The sequence below is a fragment of the Cephus cinctus genome, unplaced genomic scaffold (assembly GCF_000341935.2).
Source record: "Cephus cinctus unplaced genomic scaffold, Ccin1 Ccin1_scaffold1343, whole genome shotgun sequence".
NCBI classification, from domain to species: Eukaryota; Metazoa; Arthropoda; class Insecta; order Hymenoptera; family Cephidae; genus Cephus; species Cephus cinctus.
In genome coordinates, this window is record NW_014333756.1 from 1,016,958 (window position 1) to 1,030,521 (window position 13,564).

Genomic DNA, 13,564 nt, shown 5'->3' on the forward strand with positions numbered 1-13,564 from the left:
TTGTAATTTTCTTCCAGAGCTCCTGCATTCCCCGTCGCCATAGAAGCTTCAGACGTGGCCCCGCGACGGCCTCCGGATAAAATAGAACGCTTGGCGCGTGATGTTGCACTACCCAAGAGGATCAACGTCAGCACTCTTACTCTCTGCACGCTCCCATTTGCCCGACTAATAAACAGCAGTCTGGCAGGAACGCGACTTAAACCACTTTGTGTCACTCGTTCGATCATTCCGGATGGTGAGTTACGTCCTGACGAAGAATGCACCCACTTTGAATGCTGCTACGTCTCGGTCTCTCCTACGTACAGAGTAGAGAAAAATAATGAGTGACTACATGGTAAAGTTAATGGAAGCCAAAGATAAATAATTTTTTCTAAATTTTATCTCATCGCTAACCATATTTTGATCTTTTGAATTTTAATTGCCTTTTTTTCAATTGCAGCCACGCGTGCGTACGCGAACACCAATCCGTGACCTCTTTGGGAAAGCCTTCACTTTCTACGACGTGAAACTCGCAAGACTTCACGTTTTTCTGCATCATCGTAAACCGTCATCAATTATTTTACTGTCAGGTTGTATTCCTGCGACACCGATAGACACTGCCGTATACCAATGATACTATATAGGTACTTTCATTAAGTCCTTATTCATAACCGCCAAAGCGAATTACCAGGCTTATTAACGAGTCACTGATTTAACATAGGATATGGTCTTCACCAGCACGTTTATATTATGTATAGCTATATACACAGAGTACGGAAGTTCCATGCTTACCAACCACCCCATGGGGCTTGGCAACTGCATTTTATTTTTTTTTTGCCTATTACGTGCCGCATCCGGCGCGCGACACGCACACCAACCATGGCTCTTAGGTCGCTTCGTTTCATCGCGAAATTACAGCCTGGAACTTTGTGACGTTTCTGAGATGTGATCAAAGCGAAAATGTCGGCATGTCAGAGTTCCAGCCGGCTTGCATCACCCGTCGCCATATCTTTCTTTCAAGAAGGGCTTTAACCGTTAAGTACTAAAATTTGAAACTGGCGCCAATAATGTTCTGATTCGGTCTAGAAGAAAAAAAAAAGAAAATTACTAGATCAAGAATACCTACTATAACTAATAGTTATCCCTGTAGGCTCGGATAACAAAGACAAATACAAACTGACGGATGTACAGTGCTTTTCATATTTTATAAGACCTTCTGCTATGGCGACAACTAAATACAAAAGGCGTTGACGATTTCGTGGCTGCCGTGAAAGCCATAAAGGACCTCACGCAGCGAAGAGCATCCTTTACAAATATTCATGTATATATATGTATACATACATATATTTCATGCTATAGGTATATAGAGAAAAGAAGATGAGCGGCGCACTCGTATATGTTTACGACTTGTTTTATAATCATCTAACTCTCCATAAAGTTACTAATAAAAGTATCTTATTGCCGGCTAATGCTTTACCACGCGAAGCTACAAGGAACTTCACTTTATGTTACGGCCCTCAGATAAACCATCCAGTTTATGTCACCGGAGTGAAAAAAAAAATATAAATTCAACTTTCGTTGCTCACTACCAACAACTGTCACCATTGGCAGTGTTGGCAGGTTTACACCCACCAGCGTCATCGTCATCGCCATTGCCTGCTTGCCACCTTTTGCCCACACCGATTGTAAAAGTCACCGCAATGTGTTTATACGATTACAACACACCAGCCTTTCAACCCTTATTTCACTTGGTTTACTTCCCGTCTCATAAGTACCCACTTCGGCACTTGCCAGGCGACCGCCTTTAATGTTCCTCGTTAATTCGCCGCAATTTACGAGGATCCTGTCGCACGAGTATTACCACCGGAATCCTGTGTACTCAAATCCTTGTATACGTTACATAGGATTTGGTAGAGGAAGCTGAAGACGTGTTGTAACTTTAAGGTTACGTTGTGCATGCTTAGAACTAAATTTAAAAAACTATTATTATCATTGTTATTAATTATTTTAATTTTCCGAACAGATGCCAATGGACCCCATTGTTCTCCGGTCTCGTCGTGTCCTGGAGCACCGTCTTCCTGTACCATTTGATCCTGTCCTCCATTCGGTGAATGGTTCCCGCAAGATGAGAGTCGTAAAGGTAAATTACCTACTGAGCCGTTAAGACCTTCGTCGCGAAGCTGCGTCGCTGAAGAATAGACCACGTGTAAACGGCGCCTGGATGCCTTTGAGGGACGTTAAGCTCCATCCTCACGGGATCCTCTTAAGTACTTATCAGTGGTCAAGCCAACCGGCTGGAATCCAAACCAGGGTCCATAGAAGAGCACGGCCATTTTCTAGAAAATGAACACACGCTCTGGTATTATTAGACTATTATTTTTAATGAATGCTTTTCATGAAAACTTCCGCAGTGGTGAAATTGAAGTCGCATTTATTATTGTTATTCGTTATGTCGTAGTCCTATTTTGGAAGCAAGGTGTGAACACGTGGATTATGCTGGGAATAGAGGTGACACGCGAACCCCCCAGGGTTCTGTTTAACACTCGAACATGCCACTCCACTCCACTCTACTCTACTGTACTCCCTGCTGTAATGCACTGTGCTGCATAGAATTGAGCAGCAAATGCCAGAGTCCCCTGTAATGCAGTTGCATTGTGTGAACTGATGGAGCTGCCTGGTTCAACTGCATGTGCCAATCCAGGAGTGCGATGCCGACCCGGTGAACGTCCTCGTCGACAGAGCTGTCCAATGACGCTACGTGCTTGGGAATTTAATAGTATAACAAGCTGATTGACAACTGTCATGATTGACGTACAGAGACCAGTCAAATTAAAGGTAGTCACTTAAATATAAACATCCTTAAAAAAGCGAAGGATAAAAAAAATTATTCAACTTCGAAGTAATGCATTTGTTTAGATCAAGATCTCCCGTATCCGGTTCATGAGCTGATATAAAAGCGACCAATCACCTGGATCGATCTCGTTTGATGAGAAACGATTGCGGATGAGCATAAATTAAAGTGTATCGTATGAGGAGAGATGATGCATGCCCGAAACGAGTTTCTTCTTTGATCTCGAGGATGGAATAAGATTTTTCGATCCCTCTTAACCCGTTTTAATCCGTTATTAAGAAGGCAGATGCGCCGAAGAGATAACGGAAGAGTAATCGTTTTGGCAGAATGCAAGTGCACGGCGCGTATAATGTGAGAGAGTCTCACTGCGAACAAAGGAATCCCATAGAATAGCATACAGTACCGCCGTTACTTTTCTTTGTATCAAAAGATCAAATTTCTCGGCGTTCTGAAAACCACGTCCTGGTGAACCGATGTAGTTGCGTTAAGTGGCCTGGCCATTACTGACTTTCTTAATCGAACGTACCTCCCGTAGGCAGACCGTTAACGTTGTAATGAATGCAATTCACCGTCAGATTTACCGTGGCGTTCGGATGGCGTCCATTACGTGCCAGCTATATAACGACTAAATTAACGACTACGGTTGACAGTCTGACGGGCCGGCTCCGCGAGGTCCGTTAAGTCGGGTTGCCAGCTAAAATACAAGAGAAGCGTGTCCGGACGACGTGGCAATATCACGCGACGCCACACGTTTGCCTTTGTCTAGATACACACGTGCCCATGATATGTCGTGCGCATTGAATTGCTACTTTAGCCAGTAGTCCTACCTAATAATTTAGAACGATCCCAAAGGAATAATTTAATGCTAAAGGGACGATGATCCTTTGGATGTCTTTGCCCTTTAGACAGTTTGAAAGTAGCCTTATTATAACTGCAGTAGTAGACGAGATGCGTACTGGAGTCTGTTTAAAGTCGGAGAGAGAGAGAGAGAGAGAGAGAGAGAGAGAGAGAGAGAGAGAGAGAGAGGATGGTGGAATTTGTAGTGTTTAGAGAGAAAAGTAGGTGCAGCCAAGACATTCTGTCATTTAATGCATCCTGGATGCAACACCAAAATAGTAGTCCGAGAAGTCAGGTTTCTTCTGTACGTATAAATAACAAATGCTCGCAGTGCGCATTTGCTACTACAAGATGCTCTGATCGTAAATTCTTTCAGGTTTTTCATTCTCCTCTGTAATTACGTGCGTGCTGGCTAAATAACGCCCCCTAAGAGAGAATTATGATTTCATTTGGTAGCGAGCATGCAGCGAGGCGAGGGTGTTGTGACACGATGTGGCTTCGCTACGGGGGTACCTGAACGAGGTCTTCTTCTTCTTTATTCGTTTAAACGGCTCGTATATCGCACTCGGGTCCCGTGTTCCCTGTATCTCATTGCAGGGTAGTTACCGACTCTTTATGGGTCCGGCATTAACGTAAGTCATTGTCTTCCGCTTGCTGCTCCCGTACCCGCTTACTGCTTGCAAATTATTTCAGGAGCCAGAGAGCACCTCGGAGAACACCCACTGGCTCTTCATCAAGGATCCTCCATAGTCCCAGCAAGAGGGCGCAGTTAGACAGCTGCAGGCATATTCATTCACCAGGTGGAACAACACTTCGATTTTGAGGTTAAGCACTGCCAGTATATTGTTGGCGATCGGCAAGACAAGCAAAATTGATTGTATCTCCGGTAGAACGTAGCCATTGCCAAGATCCGTGTAGGAGCTCGTAACTATTGGTCTCCCAGGACAAATATCGAGTCCGGAGGACGGCTGGATGGGAGCCGTAGAGACTGGCTAGAATGGCAGTGGGAGTTCTGGTATACGAAATGTAGCCAGGGAATGAAGATCGGAGTCGTAAATATGCAAATGGCCGTGTGAAGACGGGCTGCGGAGCACATCCCTTTCCGCGAGCTGGGCGACGGTCTTGTAACGATCAGCCATGCTACAACGAAGCTCTTCTACGGGGCACGCTTGAATCTAAAGCCCCGGTAATGCTCTGCGCGCGAAACAATTCACTTTAACGCGAACGAGCGAACGAGCGAAGCAGTTGGGACTTTCATGGGGTATTAAATAAAGCGTTATTGCCGTTGTAAAGGATATTAAAAACTTGGACCGTATATTAACGTTATCCGCGCAGCCCTGATAATGTTGCCAGTGGGCGGTCTGGAATTAGGTATCGCTCGCTCTCTTAGTATATTACCATTCGCGGTGCGTACAGTGTCTAGTCTGTGACCCAGGCGTATCCGAGAAGCGATACCAATAAGCAACTAAAATCGAAGAGGAATGATATTCATTACGTCACGTTGATAATTCACTGCCTCAACGTTCAAATTTATTTTAGAAAATTTTATTTTTTCATTTTATACATAATAATAATGATTTACATGAGAACAGCTGAAAAAGCTATTGTGTCCTGACGCTATTAGGGCTCTTGGTGAATATACTAGGTCATTTAGTTCCTATAGGATTTCACCAAGGGCATTGTAAGCTCGTTTCTAAGAATTGACATTAATGCCAAAAAGGCTTTATGCTATCTTAAAGTCTTTCAGGACAATCGGGAATCAGGATGCTCTACCCGGGCTATTCTATCCTCAGTGAGATTCTTATCGGGCATTCTACTTCGGCAGCAATATCCGTAGATAGCAGTATGTGCCGCCACGGGATGCCACGAAATTTCTCAGCTACACCTATACTATGTATATACCTAGTGCGCACAGCTCTTACTTACTTATCTCGTTCTCGTTGAGAGGTCGAAAAATAAAATTGGACTTCCGCGTGAGGTATGTCCGCCCGGACTCTGGAAAGCCCCAGTGCAATCAGAGCCGGGAGGAAGGAGAGTGTGAGCGAGATACTAGCTACTAGCAGAGCCGATATTGCGAACATCCACCCAGACTTGGGAAACGAAAAGACAAACGACCAGCAATATCCCGCTGGTCTACCTCACCCATACCATCCTCTAGTACCAAGTTAGAGGTCACTTTATACCGGAAGAAACGACATCAACCGACTGTCGTCTTTTCCATCTTCTTGAATCTATATATCTAGGGTACTGATGGCTCTTCGATCCTTATAAGAGATTTGCGTGATGACTGGACTATCGCTCCATGGCCCAGGTCCAGGTATCCATGAAATTGATTAGTCCTACCTGATCGCATTGTAACGAGCTGCCATTACAAATGGATTGCATTCAGTCTTCGTTTTATAGGTTAGAATCTAATAGAGATAATATCGCTGATAAACTTTCATGTTAACAAAATCATATCATTATGTCTGTACATTTTTCTGCGAGTTATACATATTTTGTCAATTCATACTTTACCCCTGTAAGAATTCTTGCTGGATATTATCGTCTGATCTGAATGAACGCCATGTTGGAAACGACGTCAAGTTTGCACAGAGGGAGGAACTAGATAGAGGATGGAAGGCTGAGAGGGAAAAAAATGATGACACCGTCATTTCGTAATCTTAATGGACGTCGAGGGAGTCGTTAAACCTCGTAAATACTTCCAGCTAGCAGTAGTGCTCCTCTCTTCTGCGAATGAAAAGTTTTGTTTTACCATTCATGGTGTCAGCGATGTACAAAAGTGCTTACGGTTAAGGTCGCAGAGAGAACCTGGGCTACAGAGAGATAACACGAGGAAATGAGAAAAAAATGTACGAGATTCTTCGAACGTCTAATTAATCATACTCACATTTATAATTTACTGGACTGGGTCGAGATTACTGGTATCGAAAGTTATATTCGATATATCGATTATCTATCGTGTTCGATTAACTTCACAGAGACGCCACTGTGAGTAGACGCACGGACTTTAGCATTGACTCAAAGCAAATATTAATTTGTCTATTAAATTAAATCCCTTTGTTAATTACATGATGGCAAGTCAAGGGTCTTGATAAAAAATGATATCGTCACGAAGGATCATTTTCCCACGTTTTTCTAAATATTTCTGACACGTGTCTAACCTACAAGTCGTATAATTAATCGAAAGCGAACTTGAGCAGCGTAGTATCCAATTCTTGACGTTCAACGTCCCTGTACCGTAGTAGTAGCACTTATTACCGGGCGTACAGTATAGTTAGAATATTCTCGATACACAGCACTGAGACAGGGTCGTCGCCACCCTTTGTTGTCAGGGTAGTAACAACGCGACACACCAGACACATAATTGATGTACTTTGTTTGAGGTGCGCCCACCGACCATAAATCATAATCACCATCGCCACGAGGGGAGCCAAAAGGGAATGAATGGGTTTGAGGTACTGAGCTAACTGATTCCGAAATACTAAGTGTCGTCCTATCAGATAGCCATAGCTCGTTAATCATCGCCCGTTTAATAACTTAACCCGCAGGCTAAATTTATTATTAATGCATACCCACCCAGGGGATGAAAAAGACAAGAATAATCTAATACGGCGATATCTCATATATATATTTTATCAGTCAGATTAACCCGTAGCAACTCCACCAGTGAGTTGTAGTATCTGAAATAAAAAGTACAATGAATATCAAAAATTTATTTAAGAATTTCAATCACCTACCCATCGAGCCTATTTAAACGTGCCTTTGGAATCTCTTCAACCGGAGGATTATCTCCCACGACTCAAGGACGATCTGAAACATTCGAATAGACGTCTCAGCAAGTAAGGGATCATTCTCGAAAGTTTACCAAGAAATAACCATTTGAATTTACCAAATATCGAAGACGTGCTTTCACAAGGATTTATCTTCCTCAGGAGTGCGGCTGCTTTTACCTAGAGGCTTCCGTCGGCGCTGAGCGTCGCCATCGAGTCCTCGCCACGCTTCCTCTCCTGCATAAGTAATCGTGTCAACAAATTAGCGGCTCTCCTGCGCTATCTACTCGGTCCGGCAAACTTCCATCCCTTCCGCACGTGCCCAAAGTTATTTCTCCCTTTCTGTGCTGCTCCGTGCTCTACGTTTTGCGCTTACCGGGGCCTGTGTACCTCTGTGCTTACCGTAACAGCAGACTCCTACCCTTGATACGCTCTTTCCCTCCTCGATGGAAATTCACCCTCTAACTACCATTCTACAGGTAAATCCAAAAGTACTTCACTGCCTGGCGCCGTCCTTGCGAATTAGTGTAGATTTTTACCACCAGGCAACCCCGATACCGCTACTTTAATAGAGTCGACTGGTTTATGCTTCAAACTTCGTAATTCCCTGTACTTTTATGCGCGATAACGCGCTAACGGCTATGGAGCTCTTGGGGTCCGAGCCTTTATCGTACTGGATTCTCGAAAGTGCTTGCAAGGCAGAGAGCGGCTTGCCGATTCGCCCACGAAATTATCACTCCTCGTACCTTACGCTAATCTTGACGTTTTGGCTACGTTCACGGGAAATGAATGCCGATAAACGCACGTTTTCCAGAACATTATATTTACACGTATAATATTATATATTTTCGTCTGTTATATCTGATTTCATGGCAGACCACTCCGACCGTACAATATGGCAAGTGTCGAGTCATAATAAGAGAAAGATATGATACAAAAATGACTGCTATCATATTTGTCTGTTAGGTTAGCTTTTAAATTGGTCTCTCACACATAGAATTACCACGTATACTTAATGGCGCGAGATACAAATGAAAAAATTAATTTCTCATAAAGTACCAAGCATCTTCTCTTTTATCATCCGTCGTTATCTTTAGGATCTTTCTTAATTTAGAAAATTATTATCCTCTTTCGTTCTGGCTGGTTCTTAAGGGAAAGCGCGGTTAATTGAAACACCTGCATATTTACGAGATACCTTATTTTGTATCTTTAATTTTTATATCGCTTTTGTATCTTCTCTCTTTCTTTTCCTTTTTTTTTGGTAACTACAGCACCAGACGAAAATATATTGTTCAGTCATTCCCTCACCTGTCTCTTCTGTAATGTACGAGATGACTGGAATTCGTCCATCTTTAATATATTCTGCGCATGCGCACAAGCCCGCGTCCTTACCTCGTCGTTCAAGTCAGCCTGAAACACACTCGTGAAACTTTTTCATTGGAACGTACCCGCGCGCGCATAGAATAAAAATGAATCACGCTTGACTGTACCTCCATATGTAAAACCAAACGGACACGTACGTAAGTAGAGACGGTGGGCCACTTGATTATCCGCGAGGCCAATTAGGCGGCCGCTAATGGAGTCTTGCGGTGAGATATGGCAGCAACGGATGTAGGCTGGGGAGGGCGGTCCTCATCGCGTCTCATTAGCTATCCATCAGCACCACACGTTTACCAATCCTCTGACACTTCGACTCTTCCGCCGTCACCGTTCATTTATCAGAGCTACAACATTAAATACAATTTTATTCCCAAGATCGTGCCACGGTTGGTAATTGTTACGCCACAGCCCACCAACCATGGCGGGAAATTCAAATTCACACGATTCCCTTAGTGTATCACTGTAAAACTGGATATCGGGTTTTCTTCTTAAATTTTGTGTACTTTTTTTATTGTACATTAAAAGTATACCGTGTGACGTTTAATTAATTAATCGCTATTCTCATGGTCGTATAATTGATGGCGGTTAATCGACAATGGCGGGAAATTTGACTTGCAATCATCTCTCTCTCTTTTACACAAATCCTCTTTGTAATAATTTGACCAAACAGATCTACTCGCTGAGTCCACGTGTCCATATTGACCCGTACTAACGGATTTTGGTAATCGTATTAGCTAATTTCGAAATTAAACACTCGCCAGACTCAAGTTCGTCACGCGTGCATTAACCACTGACGGACCTTTCGGTAAATCGATTCGAATGATTTATGACGCTCAACAGGCAAATCGGCGTATGAAGTCAATCATGCGGTTCAAAGCGATAAACTAATAGAAATGATCATGACTATTCAAAGGGCTGTGAATGAATTTCACCCTGTAATAGTGACTGCGCGTATAACTTCAATTAGCATAGTGCGGGAGCATTCTGGACGTGGGACGGTGAACGTGGGTATATGGGCAGGCAGGCGTATCCTCAATTCTAGAATAGGGGATGAACCGTGCAACGCATTTCAGTTTGCATGTTTGGGCTGCACATGGCGTTGTCACACAAGTTTCATTTAGCGCAGAATTCGAGGGAATTAATTAATGTATGGGCTAGAGAAACACAATGGTCGATGGCAATTTTCCAATAATAAAGTTTCGAATTATTTTTGATACGTAATTATTGTTGCGTCACACAAGCGACGAATCATGCAACGAAATATAATGAAAATTTTATTACATTTAAAAAAAATATTTTTATGCTTTGGTATGCAATTGCGTCATTGATGTCTACACGCCGTTACCGTGGCCACTAGGTACGTCGAAAGTTAGCATAAGATTTACGTTAAAAGAATTCTTCTGTTGAAAGATATTTTTTTTTAAGCATTCGAAAATCATAAAAATTTCTTTTTAGTACCGCAATATTCATTTCTCTCCTTATTTATTACCTCATGCGCGTTATCCTGATAATCCAGTCTTGTACGAGAGCATAAATTTCTCTTGTGGAAATAATAGTCGAAATTTAAAATCGTGTTCGAACAACGAATAAAAAAGAGGAACGGTAATCATTTCTCATTTACTTAGCGGCATCATATTTTAAAATCTCTCGCTTCGCGACTATCGATTTTTCGTTTCATTGACGTGAATTCTGCATTATCATTTATTTCGAAATTTCACCGGTTATTGTTACCGACTCGACATAGAAATCTTAACGAGCTGTAAATTAATGCGTTTCCATATTAACATGCGTGACGAATGAATAATAATTTGAAACGGCACAAACGGAAAGGAAAATTATCCAGCAGCCATTCCACATATGTGACATTAAACATAGTTTATAACTGCGTTCAATATCGTTAGTACCTGAATTACTAAATTTAATGATATACCGAACGACCCAACGCTAATCACTACCTAATTTAAATTTATACAAGTCAAATAAACCACGGGAAAGAAACTTTACTTCATTTGCATTTACAATTGGATACTGATCAAATTATATAAATAATATAAATAACCGATACCCTGGATATTACTATGACGAACCGATAGCTGCTTTTCTGCAGGATGTACGTCATCATAGTCTCATACAGGATGTGTCTATATATGCATATATTATAGGCACACAAATAGATCGATGGCTTTGAGCACAGTCACAAGAGCGAATCGCTGGAGAATGAAAACCCCTGTGATCATACAGCTGCAACTGATCACTGGCTAATTACACTTTCACCTTCCGTCCTTTGCGGTCCCTTTGTCGCGAAGCTTTTGACTCGTCCCGTTGGCCGCTGTGGATCGGTTATTTTTATTTTTATTACGAAGACCCGCGGGCCACTGGTGCCTGTATCATTTGCAAAACACACTTCGAAGTCATCAGAGAGAAATAACAGTAGCTTCCAGCAAAAGCATTCATGTACATTCGTCCCTTTCCTATACACATCATTATATCAATAGCAATACGCAGTGCATGCACATATGTATATTTCATTCATATTGCATAATTTCCTAATTATCATTTGAATGCCGATTCGCGAATTACAGAAACTGATGCAAAATTTCCATACGAGACACGCACTCTGATTTTTCAAAAGTTCAATATATCAAAGACCTTATCGTTATAGTACACTGAACTAGTCTATTTGAAATAATGTATTTATTCAAAGACTAGTCGATAAACATAGTGGCGTAGCCATTCTGACAGATACCAATTTTAGATTAGTTAGTCTATGATACAGGAAAAGTTCAGACTGGTAAATAAACTACGCCTTGTTTGCTACGGAAGAAATAAGTAACTCCTTTATACCTGTGAGACGGGTTGACAGGACTGCTGCTGCTGCTGCTGTAGTAGCGGCAGATGAGGAAACCTAGGGAAGGTGCTGCATTTTGACGTCTCCCTTGTTACCGTGTCGCATGTTCTATGCCCGTCATGGCTTCTCTATGTACGTACGACGTAAAACCTCAACAACACTGTCAGCAAGCAGTAGCTACCTACGTACCAGGAAGAAACTTTCCACGCGTTTCGCGAAAGTGTAACGAATTAGTGGCTTGACGTGCGAAGTGACTGTACGCCTTGGAAAGTAAAATTGGCGCACGAGGAAATTTCGTGAAAGGGTAATACGAACAGGATGGATTTATAAGCTGTTTTTTTTCTATATTATAGCGAAAGCAGGTGAGGACCGTACACAGAGTAAATGTAATGTAATTTTCTCGTGGCGAATTGTAATTTAACGTGTCGCCAAGAATCTGTGGTATTCTTTCTGAAATTCGCTTCGTTGACGAGTCTCTGGATCTCGTCAGGATGCGAATGACGTAACGTATGTAAAGAAGGTTTAAATTGCAGCTTGAATTACAGTGGTTCCAGTAAAAAGGAGCGAATTCAGTATTAACTCAGCTCACCCTCTGAGAATGGCACCTCTGCGGGCAGCAGTGCCGACAATGAAATAAAACGCTCCGTGCATAAATAATTGGATTCGTCTGGAAATGCTTTTTAATTTGCATTTTAATTATACACGAATGCCGCGGTATGGCCCATGCATACTTGGTGTACTACTGTACCCCCTCAGTCCATGCCGACATTGCCGTGAGCTGTCGACGTTTCCCATATTCATAATTTAACATCCGCGCCTACAGCCACTCAGCTGCCACCCCTGCTCATTGTAAAATTGTAATTACTTCTACAGTCATGTGTTTTGTAAGTATCTTTTTCTCACACTCAGATTTTCTTTTAGTACTGCGAAAAACCACGATCGTGTAATCGTATTTCAAATAAGCATGGCATATACGTGTAAACCTTGTAAAATTACCATACCAGTATACACGGCGTAACTTTATCAAAGATAGAAAACAAAGGAAAAAAAACGTATCCATTTATCGTAAAACGAATATAAAGTATTATCGGTTAATCTGCACTAGAAGCTTCTAACGCAGAACCAGCCACTTGCGCCTAAGTAATGGCATCCCCGTTAGCACGGGAGCATCGTATATTATCGGCCTTAGGTATTTGGCGTACGCGTTCAGCGAGAAAAATTAATTTGACAAATGCATTCACGTCCGTTCCACGTGTCCGCTGAAACTTTTGAGAATCAACCCCGGGTCAATTGTGCCCCCACAACCATTCTCCGTGAGATAATGATTCTTTAAAACTCACGAGACTCGCACCTTGAATAAATCCTTCATAAATCGCTCGGACCAACAAGATGACTTTCTGTATATTTGAAAATTCAAGTGCTTTTCAAATATGTAATACAAATCTCGTACCAGCTACCAAAAAAGGCTCGAGTCTCGCGCCGAGATACGAGAACTTTTCTCGTGCAGGGAGTGCCGGCTGCATTTCAATTACTTAAAAAAAAAGTCAACATGACTAACAACTTTACCTGTAAGAAAACTACGAGCCGGTTCTGCGTGCGCAACCACGTTTCACCGGTGTTATAAAAGGGGTTTGAATCGTCGCGTATCCCGTAGTGGTACAAAGTGCCCTTCCACGTGCAGGAACACTTTCTGACCCGAAAAAAAGCACCATAAAATTCCATTTGAAGCTCGACGAAGCTCGCGATACAATCTGATGGTTTTAATGTCGGCAGTATCAGCGCCATGTACGCCATTCCTCGTATCCGTTAGGTTGGTATTTACCGTAGGCCTTTATAGACTTTCAAGCATTTATGACGGCGACTGCCATCAGCACAACTCACCGGTGCCGCATCGAC

General features: G+C 42.4%; 2 long non-coding RNA genes across 5 annotated transcripts; one reads left to right on the forward strand and one right to left on the reverse strand.

The window, feature by feature from the left end:
* Positions 1-428: 428 nt before the first annotated feature.
* Positions 429-3,800, forward strand: LOC112495141. 2 transcript variants are annotated; one of them, XR_003061434.1, is made up of 4 exons: positions 429-623; positions 2,003-2,338; positions 2,438-2,814; positions 2,896-3,800. It is a non-coding gene; the product is annotated as an uncharacterized LOC112495141 (long non-coding RNA). The 2 variants fall into 2 exon arrangements; XR_003061433.1 differs by having other exon boundaries at positions 2,003-2,814.
* Positions 3,801-5,230: 1,430 nt separating this feature from the next.
* On the reverse strand, positions 5,231-9,123 carry LOC112495139. Of its 3 annotated transcripts, XR_003061430.1 has the most exons (7): positions 8,931-9,123; positions 8,749-8,850; positions 7,560-7,677; positions 7,408-7,480; positions 6,558-7,350; positions 6,458-6,483; positions 5,234-6,397 (listed from the first exon to the last, which is right to left on the reverse strand). It is a non-coding gene; the product is annotated as an uncharacterized LOC112495139 (long non-coding RNA). The 3 variants fall into 3 exon arrangements; XR_003061428.1 differs by having other exon boundaries at positions 5,231-6,078; positions 6,185-7,350; XR_003061429.1 differs by having other exon boundaries at positions 5,235-6,483.
* Positions 9,124-13,564: the final 4,441 nt, after the last annotated feature.